The sequence below is a fragment of the Microtus ochrogaster genome, chromosome 4, assembly GCF_000317375.1.
Source record: "Microtus ochrogaster isolate Prairie Vole_2 chromosome 4, MicOch1.0, whole genome shotgun sequence".
In the NCBI taxonomy this organism is placed as follows: Eukaryota; Metazoa; Chordata; class Mammalia; order Rodentia; family Cricetidae; genus Microtus; species Microtus ochrogaster.
Window position 1 is genome coordinate 1,826,903 of NC_022011.1, and position 16,034 is coordinate 1,842,936.

Genomic DNA, 16,034 nt, shown 5'->3' on the forward strand with positions numbered 1-16,034 from the left:
GGGGAGGAGGGAAAGAGAGAGTAAAGATTCTCAAGAGAGGGAGGGAGGGAGGGAGGGAAAGAGAGAGTAAAGATTCTCAAGAGAGGGAGGGAGGGAAGGAGGGAAAGAGAGAGTAAAGATTCTCAAGGAATGAAGAGGGAGGCAGGGAGGGAAGGAGGGAAAGAGAGAGTAAAGATTCTCAAGGAATGAAGAGAGAGGGAGGGAGGGAAGGAGGGAGGGAGGGAGGGAGGGAAAGAGAGAGTAAAGATTCTCAAGCAGAGGTAGGAAGTATTTGTAATGGTTTTTGAAGAAGTTATTGTAACTAGGCTGGGAAGCACATGATGAACAATGCCATCCATGCTCATGAACGTGGCCTGGAGATGCCAGGAGAAAGTCATATGCTTCAGGAGAAAACCGGGCCAGAGGAACAGAGGCCATGGCCCACAGTACCAGGGCCACCACAGCCTCCGTGCAGGAGGGAGTGCCTGTGGTTGGAAGCCACGGCTCGAGTTGAAGGTTCCTCCTCCGTTGTTCAAACTGTGCCAGAATTGTAAGATTTTCCTGATGACTGGACACATTGGGCATCTGGATTCTATGGTTGCTAACAGCCAGCCGTTTCCTGTCTCCTTTGGTTGAGAAGACCACGATCCAGTGCGGGGAGCAGTGTCAGCTGCCGAGAGCCCAATCTGACATAGTAGACACTCAGGCCAGAAGCCTGGGTGCTGGGAGGAGAGGAGAAGGGAAACCACACAAGAGCTAGGTTGATGCCAGGTGCTTTTCTGGGTCATCCTGGTCCATCTTCACAGTGACCAGCAAATTTCAGGTATTGATTAGTTATCCTACAGATGGAGGAGGAGCAGCGCATGGGCCAAACGGGTCTGAGGCATAGGAAGCTGAGATTCCATGGGGCGTCTCTGGGCTCAGAACTGCGTAGGTTCTGCTCAGGCACTCTTTTTCGTTCTCTGCGCATGTTTTTTAAAGCTAAATAAACATCTTATGGTCTGGGTTTTACCACTTGATCATCTCTTGAAGTTGTATGTTTTATTCTATCTATTGCTTATTTATTAAATGAGATTCTACAGTTGTTCTGTGGAATGCTATTCATTCTGCTTTGGCATTTTCTTATTCTTAACTATAGGACCACCGTGGGTGGGGAGGGGTCTCAGGCTATCTCCACCCTCTGAGCCATTGCTCTGGCCTGGTGTTTATAGTTTTAAAAGTTTATTTAGGGTAGGGTTGGGAATGGAGCTTACTACGTGGAACTTGGATGCGTGTCCCAGAACATCAAACAGCTAGCTTCTTCAGCACTCAGGAGGTAGAGGCAGGAGATACAGAAGTTCAAGATTATCCTTGGCTACACGTGGATGCCAGCTTGGGCTCTGTGGGACTGCCTCCGGAGTGTGGGGTTATAATCATCACTCACAGCAACAGTGACTATGGGAAGAATGTCTACTCCTGAGAGCCTGTTGTAGGCTTCTGTCGATCTTAATGTATAAACACTGAAAACAGAAAACAATCAGAACAGAACAAGGGTTCCTCTCAGTAACTTCAAAACATACATATTTAATACATATTTAAAGCCAGGCCTGATCAGGTGAATATATTCATGTCAGAAGACCTTTTCAGTTCATATCTCTCTGAAGAGTGCCTTCCCATTGCCCAGTGCATATCCAGCCTCCTTTTCAAATATCAGTTATTCATGGAGGATAACCTGGCCAACCAGAATCAGGCATAGTACCTGGCCAGTGCGGCCGGAGGACTGAACACAGTTCTGAGTTCTGCGAGACAAAACAGAGATGAAAGAATGTTTATCCACATATAAGGCTGAGATGCTTTATAGTTTAAAGGTGACGAAGAGAAGAGATTGATGCAAATGGTCACCACGTGGTTGTACACACACACACACACACACACACACACACACGCACACCAGAGGAATGATGTGAGTGGTCACCATGTGGCTGTGCACACACACACACACACACACACACATACACACACCAGAGGAATGTTGTGAGTAATTACCATGTGACTGTGCACACACACACCACAGAAATGACATGAGTGATCACCATATGACTGTGCACACACACACCAGAGGAATGATGTGAGTGATCACCATGTGGCTGTGCACACACACACACACCAGAGGAATGACATGAGTGATCACCATGTGGCTGTGCACACACACACCAGAGGAATGATGTGAGTGGTCACCACGTGGCTGTGCACACACACACACACACCAGAGGAACGACATGAGTGGTCACCATGTGACTGTGCACACACACACCAGAGGAATGATGTGAGTGGTCAACACATGTGCGCGCAAACACACACCAGAGGAATGACGTCAATGGGTCACCATGTGGCTGTGCACACACACACCAGAGAAATGTCCTAGTTGTTTCTAGAACATCTGCGTTTGGCTGAAGCTTACCTATGGCAAAAATAGAGCCCCTCCCCCCATCTTGGGACTGCCTGGGTGCAGTTCCAGAAGCACTGGGATTTGCTGGGAACAGAATAAATGTCCCACGGAACATCATTGCTCATGTCAGTGAACTTGAGAGCAGGTAATGAATGCGTCAGAGTTGTCTCAGTGAAAATCCAAGAGGCAGTTCTGAGGGAGACCAGAGAAGACAGGAGTCACACCCAGGAATCTTTTGTTTGCTTGTTTGGTTGTTTGTCTCTTTGTTTTGAAACAAAATCTCACTATGTAGAGCTGACCTGGAGCTCATATGTAGACTAGCTGGCCTCGAACTCACAGAGATCCATCTGGTTAGGGATGTGGACCACCATACCCAACAGCCCCAGCATTCTCAGAGGGTGAGGTAGATGAAGCCGTCAAACCTGGACGTGTTCGCACAGCTGCAGGACATCCTGACCCTTGGAATCACCTGAGTGTGGCTGGTCATAGTTTTTGTTGACTTTCGTGGGCTTTTGGCCTTTCATCCTTGACTCTGATTGTGTGTGCCAGGAGGTGAGTGGAGAAAGTAAGAGCAAAGCTAAGAATGCATTTGATTGCTTGATAGCAGCCCTGGCTCTGAGCCTGGCTGGAGTAAAGGTTAAAATTGTTGGCCTACCTCATAGCTTCGAGTTCAGTTTGCGTTAGGCGTCCTTGTGATCTGTTGTCTGTTGTCATGGATTTTTGTGCCCAACAAGTGAAGATATTTTTCCACAATCAATGGTACTCGTATCTTTTGGGCTGGTGTGGGTGAAAGACTGTCTCCCCTGAATCTTTTGTCTACGTCTTATGTCATGTTTTTAAATGTAGAGAGTAGTCCCCTCTCCTCTCTCTGTCTCTGTCTCTCTGTCTCTCAGATCCTTATCTCTCAGGGCTCTTTCCCTTTTGAATGCATGTATATTTTTAGGAGATAAAGGTGTATAGTATGCTGTTTCCCTTGTCAGGCTGAGGGACTTTGAGTGTGCTCCCTTGTAAAGTGTGTCAGGCCCCCGCTGTTTGGACACCTCCCACAAATCACTTGATTATTTTATGCATAAACTAAGAATTCAGTGCTTGGCCATTTACCTATGGGATGCTATTTCTTAGACTATGGAGTTCATGATTGTGTTATTAGGGTCTTCTTTTTTTTGACTAAGTTCTTTTTTTGATATATTAGAGATTTCCTGGTGATTTCAGTCATTTTGTAATTTATTGCTCATCTTATACAGGTATTGGTGATATTAGGATGAAAACATTTATACAAGAGGAAATAAAAGGCAAGGGAGCAGGTAATTGACCGATTTATCAGCCTTAGCAGACAATGTTTCTGATAACAACATGGTAGCCATGGTAAATTTATTTCTGATTGCTTGAGGGGACAGATTATATATGCTTTTTGTACCATCAAGGTTCATGAGAAGGTAAAGGAGTGAGCCATCTATCCGTGAACTAACCAGGACAACTGGGTTGTTGGACTGGCCTTTCGTGAGTGCGCTCACACGGGGTTGTAAACCATCCCTCAAGCAAGTGTTGGCTGTAGTGCATGCAAGCCTGGGTTTCCTTTCTGTTGTTGGTGGGTGATGTTTACTGGGGAACTAGGCCTCAAAGGGGAGTGTCTTTCTCTACATCCCTCACTTGAATGATGTTTGGAGGCGGGAGGAAAGAAAATGCTGATAGTCTTCATACCATGGACTTTCTGGCAGTTCTGGGCAAAAACGGCCACCTTAGCAGAGATGGCATTACTAAGCATGAGGGTTAGTTTCAGTTGTCAACTGGACACAATCTAAGATCACTTGGGAAAGGAGTCTCAGAGGAAATGTCTAGATTCGGTTGGTCTGTGGCCATGCCCCGAAGCATTTTCTTACTTGGGTTAATTAAGGTGCCCCCCCTCCCCCCGCTGTTGGTGGGTAGCCCCATTGCATGAGCTGGACCCTGGACTGAAGGAAAGAGAGTGAGAGAAGTGGAAGGTGCGCGTTATGGGTGCTGTGGGCCCTTGGCTGTGGGTGTTCTGTGACAGCTGTTCCTGCCATCGTGACCTCCTCACAGTGACAGACTGTGAGTCAAATGGGAGAATTGAGTCAAATAAACGTTTTTTTTTCCCATGAGTTGCTTTTCTCAGGGTTTTTTTTTTATAACAATAGAAAGCAAAACTGAGGGTCTGAGGCTACAGATTAGACTTCAAATGTGAAAAAGTCCATAGCATTCATTAAAAAAAAGATTTATTTATTTTTATGCATATGAGTCTTGTTTGTATGTATGTATGTATGTATGTATGTATGTATGTATGTATGTGCACCATATATGCGCCTGGTGCTTACGCATTGTCTCTGGAGGTGAAGTTACAGATGGTTGCCATGTAGATGCTGGGAACTGAGCTCAGATCCTCTGGAAGAACAGCAAGTGGTCTTCCCTGCTGAGCCATCCCTCCGGAACCCAAAGGAACACCTTGAGTACACCAATTTCCTGGGCTGCCTTAACGGTTTCATAAACTCTGGCTCAACTTTAAGCTTTTGAAAATATATATTTATTTGTGTATGTTTACTGGCATGTGTATTTGTGAGCACAAGTACATGTGTGTGTATGTATATTCATGAGCATGTGTATGTCATCATATGTGTGCAGAGGTCAGGACGACTTGTGTGTGTGTATGTATATCCATGAGCATACGTATGTCATCATATGTGTGTAAAGTCAGGACAACTTTCAGTACTTCATCCTCTCCTTCCACCCTGTGGGTCTGGGGGATTAAACTCAGATTACCAGGCTTGGCTGAAAGCTCCTTTACCTGCTGAGCCATCTTACCAGCCCAGACTGGTGTTTTCAACAGCAAAAGGAGACTGGTTGTCTTCCAGTTCTGGAAGTTGGACAGCCAAGGTCAGGGAGTCAGGAGGGCTGTGTGCCTTCTGAAGGCCATTGCAGAACTGCCTAGCTTCTGGAAGCTCTGACTTGTGTGAGCATCTGTACAGCCTTTCTTGGTGTCTCCCTGAGCACACATCTCTCTCAGCGTCCATACTTCCTGTTTATAGGCACCTCAGTCTTTGTGGATCTGAGTGCCGCCCTAACGACTTCACCTTAACTTGGACATGTGAAAAGCCCTTTTCACAGAAGGTCACATTAATGTGCACTGGGCTTGCTTAGCGCCTTCATATCTTTTGAACACAGTTCAGCCTGTGACATCAGGTATTTATTCCTAGTTTGCACACACTTGATATGGGAGTATCATATATCAATCTGTTGATTTCATTGGTTAAGTAATAAACAAACTGCTTGGGCTCATAGCTTAGAACATAGGTGGGAGGAGTAAACAGAACAGAATGCTGGGAGGAAGAGGAAGTGAGCTCAGACTCGACAGCTCTGCTCTGGAGCAGAGACGCCATGCTCCCGGCTCCTGGGCGGACGCGGATATAGCTCTGCTCTTTGAGACACACGCGATGAAGCTCTGACCCAGAATGGACGTAGGCTAGAATCTTCCTGGTAAGACCGGTGCTCACAGATTATTAGAAATGGGTTGATCGGGATATCAGAATTAGCCAGTAAGGGCTAGAGCTAAAGGGCCAAGCAGTGTTTAAATGAATACAGTTTGTGTGTTGTTATTTTGGGGCATAAGCTAGCAGGCGGCCCGGGGTGCTGGGGATGCAGCCCCGCCGCTCATATTACTACACACACTTTAATATTTTTTAAACTGCAACAAACTTATTTATTTAGTTTGTTACTAGTTTTTCAAGACAGGGTTTCTCTGCATAGCCCTGGCTGTCCTGGAACTCGCTGTGTAGACCAGGCTGGCCTCAAACTCAGAAATCAACCTTCCCTGCCCCTCTCCCCCAGTTCTGGTATTAAAGGCGTGAGCCCAGTAACAATGAATTTATTTATTGTGTATATGTTGTATGTGGTGGTGGATACGTGTTCTTTGGCATGTTTGTAGAAGTCAGAGGACAGCTTTTGAGAGTCCATTCTTTTCTTCCACCATGTGGGTCCCAAGGATAAAATCTCAAGGCAGCGAACGGGCTTGGGGGTTCAGCTACCTGCTGTGTCATCCTGCTAGTTAGTCCTGCACACAGTTTCAGTGTGTCTAGTGATTGCCACCTGCTTAGCAAATTAAAGTGACTACGAATTTAGAAGAGAGGGCCTCAGCTTTGGGTGCAGTGCAGACCCTAAGTTGTTAAAGGGGCTATTAAAGAAATCTTGGGTTGGGACTGGGGCGATGGCTCAAGGCAACAAACTTGCTGCACAGACTGAGGACCTCAGACTCACATAAGAGCCGTGGTGGCGCATGCTGGTAGCCCTAGTGCTTGGGGGTGGAGACAGGAGGATCTCTAGAATGCTAAAGCATTGAGCCCCAGATTTAGTAAGAGACACCCTGCCTCAAAAGGGAGCTGGACGGTGAGTGAAAAAGATGCTCCTTGCCATGCCCTGGCTTCCACACCTGCATCCATAGGTGTGTGAGCAGACATGCACATATATCCACCTCCAACCTCCACAAGTCCACAGGTTCTTGAAGATGATTAATTAATATGGGTGCAAGATCCTGGCAATCTAAGTAGCGTCTGGGTGCATCTGTGTATTAGAAAAACAATGATGATCTCAACCTGTCAAGGTTTATGTTTGTCGTGTACACATTCTAAAACCCTACCGAAATGAACTGTAAAAAAGTATTGTGTCTTTGATGATCTTCAGTCTTTTGGTAAATTCTGGTCATTTTTTTTTTGATCTTTTGGTAATTTTTCATCACCTGAAAAAATTTACTTTTGTCACAATGCTCCTGGGTTTTTTGTTTGTCAACTTGGCTCTGTCACTCAATAAGAGTGAATGTGTGAGCCGTTGCGTTTTTGGAACCTTGGCTGCCCACAAAATTTGCTAACGTCAAATGTTTACCATGGTAGCAGGCATATCTTCAGGGCTGTATTGACTCATCCAGCAGATCTTTATTGGGAGCCTGCGGTGTGCCAGGGCTGGCTCCAGAACTCACTCACTCACTCACGAGTCGTGCAGAGGTACTGTGATACTCTGTGTGACTCGAGTTCGGAGGGGTTGCCCGATCCTCTCTTGCTTTTGTTTATCAGCTGTGGGATCTTGGACACGCCACTGGCTGTCTCTGGGTCATGCCGTTAGGACCAAAAATTGTAGAACAAAATTTGAATCCACGAGTTGTTCTGCAGTTCTCCTGGCCCGGGCTAGAAGCTGCTCTGCTTTAGCTCTGGTCTTTGAAGGCAGCGCTCTCACAGGCACCGGCAGGTTCTGCTTTCTGGCTGAGAGCAGCAGGGGCAATGAGTTCATCTTCACGGAACCCACGGACTCTGGTGGGTGTTTTCTTATGTTCTTTGTGGCCACGTTTTTTTTTTTTTTTTGAGACAGTGTTTCATGCAGCAGACTGGCCCGGATCTCCAGATGTCCAGGTGTCTTGTCTCCACCTCCCAGATGCTGGTATCACAAGTGTGTGTGTGTGTGTATACACACATACATACATACACCACCATGCCCTGCATTTCCTGTGTTCTTGTTTCTCCAAGCAGGTGGGTGTCCACATCCAGACACATATGACATCTTTTCTTTTCTTTTCTTTTCTTTTTTTTTTTTTTTGGTTTTTCAAGACTGAGTTTCTCTGTGTAGCTTTGGAGCCTGTCCTGATAGAAATCTGTAGCTTAGGCTGGCCTTGAACTCACAGAGACCCACCTGTCTCTGCCTTCTGAGTGCTGGGATAAAAGGCGTGCGCCACCACCACTAGGCCCGTGCATGTGTGGCATCTTGAGAACATTTTCTTTGGTCGTTTATAGGAGACACCCAGTGTTATTAAGTAAAGAGACAGAGCTCTGTCTAAGAGGCAGAATCCGTAGAACTACTAACAGAAGACATAAAGACATTTGGAGCTTCTAGGGGGGACTTCTGAGTCACCCCACCCCTGGGGTGGGGGCGTGACTGCTGCCTTCTCTTCACTGAGAAGGAAGCTTAGGTGGAAAGTTTGGGAAATACAGTCTTTCTTTTGTTCCATGTTTGAGAGTCTACTTTTGAAAATGATTTTGAGTTCTGTTATTAATAGGTACCATCTCTCTGCTCTTAAGGCCGTTCTTCCTCTGTGTCCGTGCCTTAGAGAAGGAATAATTAAGGGTCTACGTTGTGTTTGACACGATTCTAAGAGGCACAGCTACAAATGGACCAAAGATCTGCTTTCCCCATTGCTGTTTGACGGGTTACCTGGAGAACATGAGGGCATTAGCCACATGGGAATTTGGGAGAGAAAGCAGGTCAGTGGTCCCTTGGCAGAGCTTACATCTGTCGTCTGAGAGAGTGGTTGGGTCTCTCAGCTGTACAGCCACACGGGGTTCCACAGTCTGGGAATGCACCCAGAGCAGCTCAAGAAGCCTGTGGAGTCTCTGAGGATGAGAGTGCTGGGAGATAACATATTCGTGAAATCTTTAGTCTGCCTGCTGGTTGACGCTCATAACTAGAACAAAGCTGCTCCGTGGCCCCCGCAAGGAATGAGCAGGGCGTGCACTTGGGTGTCTTGGCAGAGGTGGGGAAGACTGCCAAAGACGCGGGTGCGTGTGCAAGGCAGAACCAACAACCTGTGAATGAAGAGATGTGTGGTGTGAGCCCTGAAAGGTGGCAGGAAGGTTTGTCCGAGAGATGGAGAGGTGATCATCTGTGTTGAGATGGGCATTTGGATGGCAGCGCTGTCTGGTTCCTTAACTATCGAAAGATGTACCCAGGCCCTTTATGGGAGAATGTTGAACCTGGCTTACCAACTGGTTTGGAATTCATTTCAAAGACAAGGCGCGATGTGTTCATTGTGGTTACCTCTTTCCACCAAAGGAATTTACATCATACTTTGCAGGCAGTGTTGTGTGTACTTAGCATTCTTGTCCAGGAATCCCTCTGTAGTCTTAGGTGTGGGTGCTTCTTCCAGGCTGGCTCTCAGCTGGACTGGTGACAGGAATACGGTTGTCTCTCCACCTTGGCAGTTTTTTAAGTTTTCCTCTTGGCCTGGCTGACAGCTGTCTGATGGTCTTGGCACCTGTAATTCCTGGACCTTTGTTCTTGAAACCAGTGGAAGCTTTATCACAGAGAACTCCATGCCTGGAAAACCTCCAAGGCCCCTCCTTTCAGGCAGCTTGGTGTGGGGAGCATCCTGAGGCTCTCAGGCCCCAGAGGGATAGTTCAGACTTTGGCAGACAAAGCCAGCCCAACTGCAGATGTGTTTTGTGCTCATTTTATAAAACTGGTGGAGAGCAGCTCTGAATGCCGCAGAAGAAACTTATTAACCGGCCCGGAGTGGCTGGGTGGCTTTTGTCTTCCTGGCACCTCTTCCCTGGCCTTTCTTCGGTGACCCACATTGAGCCACCAGATCCCGCCCTCTGGCTTCAGTGATAGGCCTAGGGAGGGGAAATGATCGCCAGCAGGCCAATCAGAGGGGGAAAGACCTTTTGCTAGTGGATCCTTCGGAGAGTGAAAATCCAAACGCCTGCAGCCAGGTTTACAGCCTCTTGGGAAAAGTGGCCGGAGAAGCATGTGTGGAGCGCTAAGGAGAACGCCTCCTGATGGTGCTGGCAAAAACCTCCCAGATCCCAGTTCTATTGTGGCCCTCGCTGTGCGCGGTACAATCCTCCATGCTCTTGCTGGAGAGTCCTGCTACCTGGCTGTGGTTCCCCGCCCCCAGAGAGCCGGAGTTTGCTCACTAAGAGCACGGAGCAGGGACTCCAGACTGGCTTCCTCTATTCGTCATCTAGCGGTGAGGTTTCTTAACGAACAGAGGTGACACCTTTGGTGGATCAGTAGGTAGTATGGTAGTATGGTGTTCAAATGGGAAGAATGCAGAATCTAGACATTTTCTTCCCTTCAGTTTAATACAACTACCCGCGGGTTAGCCTTATTCACAAAAGAGGTGTTTCTAGTTTGGTTGTTTGCGGAGGTAAAAGCCTGTGTGTGGATGGTTTTCCAACATCTAGTACAAATTTCCGAAGCTAAGAGACTGTTGAAACTAGTTGCTCCTCTTACCACGCCACAGTTTGAGGGCTCCCACCACAATGTTGGTGGCAGCCTTGTGATTTGAATCATTGTGCAGTCTTTGCTCTGCTGGGGCCTATGAACTAAGGCTCGGCTTTGGGGCATGTGAATTCTGAGAACATCCCCTGATATCTTTGTTGGGTTAAATCACTATTATAAAGGTTTGGTCGTTTGTAGAGTACCCTGATTCTTAGCCTGTATGAAGCCCCGGTTATATCCTCAGCACCGCAAACTGGTATGACAACCATCTGTGATCTTAGCACCCACACTGGAGGCAGGAGGAGGTCATTCTCGGGCTACACGGCAAGTTCTCTACTTTCACTTCTGTGTAACATCCTGACCAGAACCATCACTGCAGGGAAGCCACAGTGCACGAGCTCGAAGCGCCTGTCAGTCACGCTCACAGTCAAGATCGTGCTTCCTTGCTCTCAGCATGACTCACACACAGTTCTAGACCACCCTGCCTAAGGAATGGTGCTGCCCACTCTGGGCTGCTTCTCCCAATTCAATTAACTTGACTAAAACAACTCCCTATAGGCATGCCCACAGACCAACCCCATGTGGACAAACTCTTATTGAGACCCTCTTCACAGGTGATTTTAGGTTGTGTCTAGTTGACCAGTAAATCTAATCACAGTGAATTTGAGATCAGCCTGGATACCTGACAGCCTGTCTCAAACAAACGCCAAATAAAACCCCCCAACAATCAGCATTCAGCAATGGTTTTGCCAATAGCTTTTGTAGTACAGCTCCTTCAGTTTTACACATCACTTTTGTATGTTTCATGTAAAAACTGGCGGGTTTTTTTTTTTTTGTAGCAAGTATTACAGGTACAGTTGTAAAGCTGATGGAGATGTGGAACCTTGAAGGACAGGTCTAGATATTTACCTCAGATGTATAGTAGGGAGGGAGGGACTTGGATGATCTTTATAGGGAAATGAGCTAGTTGGTAGGTAGCAGGCGAACATACCTGTGGGAGGGTAAAATACATTCACCGTTAATAGTCCTAAGAGGCTGGTGGACCCGTGTGTGTGTACCACTGGTAGGATGGTATGTCGATAGACTGAGCAGCGAGGCTGATGGATCATGGATCATGTGTGTGTACCACTGGTAGGATGGTATGTCGATAGACTGATAAGCTAGGCTCACAGGTCTGGAAATTAATAGGCATTTTGTATATATTGTTGGTCCATTTGCTCCCCATCTCTCTAAATGAGGATGTCCCGAGTTGAATGTCAGCCCAATTAAATGCATCTAATAAAAACTTTGCGACTTGGAGAAGGTGAGCTGCAGACATTCTCTTCTGAGTGCACAGGAGAATCTGGATATCAGCTTACCAGGTAGCTGCTTGAGACCTAAATTATAGATAAATGTGTTGGGTGGTGGAAGCTTGTTTTGTATTACTCAAAGAAGAAATATTCTCAACGTAGAAACAGAAATGTATTTGGCATATTTTCACTTGGTAATTGCATTATTTTTGTTCTTAATTCTTTGACTTTCTGATTTCTCACAGCACTCAGTGTGAAAATGGATAGGAGCCCACAGACAAAATAATAAAATCTTTAACACACACACACATGCACACACACACATTCGTGTGCACCCACACACTGTTGTGTAAAACCAACAAGAAACCGTGGAAACCTGACAGTCTAGACAAAGATTGTTGGAGGGACAACAATGGAAATAACTGCTTCTTTTCCTTAGAGGTTAAAAATAATGTGTTTACTGGAGCTATTTGCATTGGCCATTTCGAGGCTTCCCCAGGATGCCTTGGTTAAGAAAGCTGTGAAAGCCGCAGAAAGCCTTGCCAGGACCTTGTGCAGCTCTGCGATTTCCTAGGCTGATTTCCTGCTGGTTGATGGACAAGAAGATGGAGGTGTCTTGCTGCCTGGGCCTTCTCAGATTCCGAGAAGTGAAAGTCAGGAATTACATGTCCTGCTCTTTGCAGCATCCAGCAGGTCCCTCTTCTAAACTGCACAGCGGCACAGTGTGACATGCCTGCCCGTGGGAGTCTTTCCTCACGAGGCACAGGGGCAGGAACTCCCTGCAGCTGGACCAGCACAGCCTCCATGAACCCTGCTTCACAGTTCGCAATGTGAAAATAGAGGCGAGGCTGTAGACAAAATAATAAATACTAATGAAGAATTTACATTTGTGGGAAAACCCCTGTAGTCTTCTTATAAACAGAGAGGGCATTTTGGTTTTCCTCAACCTCTTTATATCCTTACTTCTCTAAACTTAGTTTTATAAAGGCCTCCTGTACTTTTGATTTCGACCTCGAGGATGTCAGAATAATTGCAGCTGTGTTTCTTCTCAACTGTCTGTGCTTTCTCTTTTGAGGGAATGTGTTCAAATTCTCTGGTTGTTTGAATATCTCAGACTTCAGAAATGTCACCATCAAGGAAGTTATTATGTGATAATTGCTAAGAGTTCTCTGGGGGAACAAAACCTACTGAATGATTGTATATTACAAAGGCAACTTGTTAGGTTCGTTTACATGATACTTCTGTGTAGTTCAGCCATGACGGTCTTCACACCAAAGAAGCTGAAAATCCAGTAGCTGATCAATGCATGAAGCTCGACACCTCTGCGGTCCCAGTCTGGCCCTGAAGTCCTGAAGGATGCTGGGAGCATGGAGCATCATGGGTCTTTGGTCCATACTAAAGCAGCTAAGGTGCATCAGCTGTCAAGGACAGCAGCAGCAGTAGCAGCAATAAGGTGGATTCAGTCATCAGCAAGAGCGAAGGCAGGCAGGCAAAATCAGCTCCTCTTTTTCCTCAGACCTCTTTGTGTTCCCCCATCTGTCAGTTCTTTCAGGAAATACCCCATAAAACCCCCTCAGAGGTGTCTCTCCTAGTTAATTCCAGATCCAATCAAGTTACTGACAAAGATTAACCATCACAGTGATTAATATTAATATGATCTACGTACCCCAGTTTTTGGATAGTTCAGAGGAACATGGATCTCCATCACTGCATCTGCTAAGGATGGAAGGTGGGAGGCTTGAGAAACACACGGCTGTTTAGGGGCATACGCTATTCTGTGGAGTTCTTCCTTCACGTGTAACCGTTGTTTGGGGGTCACGTTTTGGCAAAATTGGGAGGATGGCCTTACGTGGAGGTATATTAGCTGTTTGTCTCATTTGAGGATGTTTGATGTCATGTTCACGCTTGGTAGGGTTACCCTGATTGGATAGCTCCCTTAGCCTCTAGCCCACTCACCTGCTGCAGGAGGGGTATATATGCTCCCCCGAGGGTGCGGACAGGTGGCAAATGGAGCCATGCTTTGTCCCTTTGCTAGATGGACTAAAGTCCTGAGGCAGTCAGGTCAGCTTTTCCTGCTAGCACAACAAAAAGGAGTGGAGAGAGTCCGCAGTAGCCAAGGGTCCTCCCCTCAGGAGGCCACCTCCCTACAGGGAGTGGCTGTGTCTTTACGCAGGATGTCCCCTTGCTGATTTCTGACGCAAGCAATGGAAAGGTGGGCGTGGCTGCCAGGAAGGGCAATGAGACCCTGAGAACTTCCTGCAGAGCCACCTGGAGGCCCCTTGCCAGACTCCGTGGTTAGCAGAGAAGCCTTGAGCCAGGTGTGCAGACATTTGGGTCCTTGGTTCTTATGTCAACAGTAGGAACCATAAGGTGTCGAGTTAATTGGTGCCTCTAATGTATTTCATCATCTCAGTAAAATGACAAGATTGGACACCTGTCTGTAACTTTTTAGGTTCTTAAAACTTGCATTTCATGGATTTTAGTTAACTCTTAATGCGTTGGCTCAGGACCAGTCTTGACTATCTATTGCTCCACCAGTATGAAAGTAGAACCCCAAAGCACTTCGTTTTGGGTCATGTATTTTTCTGTTCACTCATATAACATGTATAAAGACCGAAGAAGAGCCAGCCAGTTCTTACTGCAGTGATTCTAATGACCTTTGACCTTTCGCACTGTTTATAGTAGAGGTCCATGTGGTTTGTTGTTGTTTTGAAGGATGAGGTATTTAATCTGAAAGCAAGGCAGTAGTTTGCAATAAGTTATCCTTATTGTTGGGGTTGATGGTGACCACTTGAGGTTTGGTAAAAAGCACCCCCACTCTAGAAGTCATTGGGGAAATGAGGATTTCAGGATGGACAGAAAATGTACAAATCAACCGTGAAAAGGGAAATGATGGCAAATGGCGGGGAGCCAGACTGGCTTTACCTGAGGAAATACAGTTTTAGCAGTTTTCTTTTAAAAAAGCAATTCCATTTGATGTTTCACATTTTCTTGATAAGTTAATAAAGGACCTGGGGAAGGAGTTGCAGAACGTTCACCCAGTGAGAGAACTCGTTGTTTATGGCAGCTCCTCCTTGAAGGGCAAGGGAAGATCAGTGGGTTCGCCTGTAGCTCCTTGTGTAGCTACCATTCTGAAAGCAAACAGTGTGCGCTGGGGTCGTAGCTAAGTGCCAGGAGGAATTTGGCAGAAACACTGGTGAAAGTCTGCTGGAGACCAGACTCTGCTAGACTCAAAGTGGGGTATGTAGGTGAGGGGCCACAGTCCTGCCCCAAAGGAGCACCCCTCTAAAGAGAAGCTGGTGATAGTCTCAGCAAAGCTCTAAAACGCCTTGGAATCTGGCCACCAGCTGTCACCTGAAGGGACCACCGCCCTGCCACTCTGTGCTTCAGTCCCTGGGGTTGTCTGTCTTGCTCTTAAAACCGCAGCTGTTTCCCGTGATGCAGCAGGAGCGACCCTGGCATCACAAGCCACAAGGCCTATGCCCGTGTCCTCCTGCAGCTTCCAGGCCACAGCATGCCACTGATCTGCGTTTGACATCCTAACTCACTCAAATTGTCCTCGTCCTTGCAAGCAGACCCTGACCTTCAGACCTCTATTCTCTGCTGCACACCCCAGCACTCGGTGCATCTTACATGCCGGCCCCTTAGAAACTAGCTTTTTTGGATGCTGCAGAATCACAGTGGTTCTTTCTCTGCGTGCCTGGACCGCTCTCCTAGCCTCCCCAACTCTTTTATGTCTTTGCTCAAAAGTCACCATCTCAGTGAGGGACTCTGCCACCTTGTCTATCGTTGCAACGTGCCTCCCATCTATGGCCTCTTTGTGACAGTCAAAGTTTTCCCACTGCACTAACCGCCCTCCTGCCCACAGCACCGGCTACTAGAGTAATCTAGCATCACTCTTCCTCTGCTGACGAGAAAGCTCCAGTAAGGCAGGACTGTTATTTTGTTAAATGTTGTTCGGTTTAGAATAGTCTAGAATAATGTCTAGAACACACTAAACACAGTGTAATTATTTATTGAATGGGTGAGTAAGAAGGAGAGACTAATTCTGTAAGGAAAGAAACTTTGGAGCTCGGCGTGAAGGATGATGGGTAGACTTTGACCACCAACTTTTCTGGGAAAAGGGCCTTCCGGATGAATGTCACAGAGGTGAGAGTGTGGTGGCACCCGTGCACCCGTGGAGTGTGGAGTTCCACCTGCCTGGTGTGGGGGCAGTGGGGGCAGGACCACAGTAATGGATAGAAAATAGCTCCTAAGAACTATTAGAGGCATAAAGAAACAGCCTAGTCACTGCCCTGAAGTTCATGATCGAAATGGGAACGCAGGCACGGCAGTGGCATGCATAC

At 46.9% G+C, this 16,034-nt stretch overlaps 1 protein-coding gene across 6 annotated transcripts in view; it reads left to right on the top strand.

Moving 5' to 3' along the window:
- Positions 1–16,034, top strand: part of Znf827 (zinc finger protein 827) — a 174,250-nt gene that overhangs the window by 18,132 nt on the left and 140,084 nt on the right. The gene's annotated exons all lie outside the window — the stretch shown is intronic.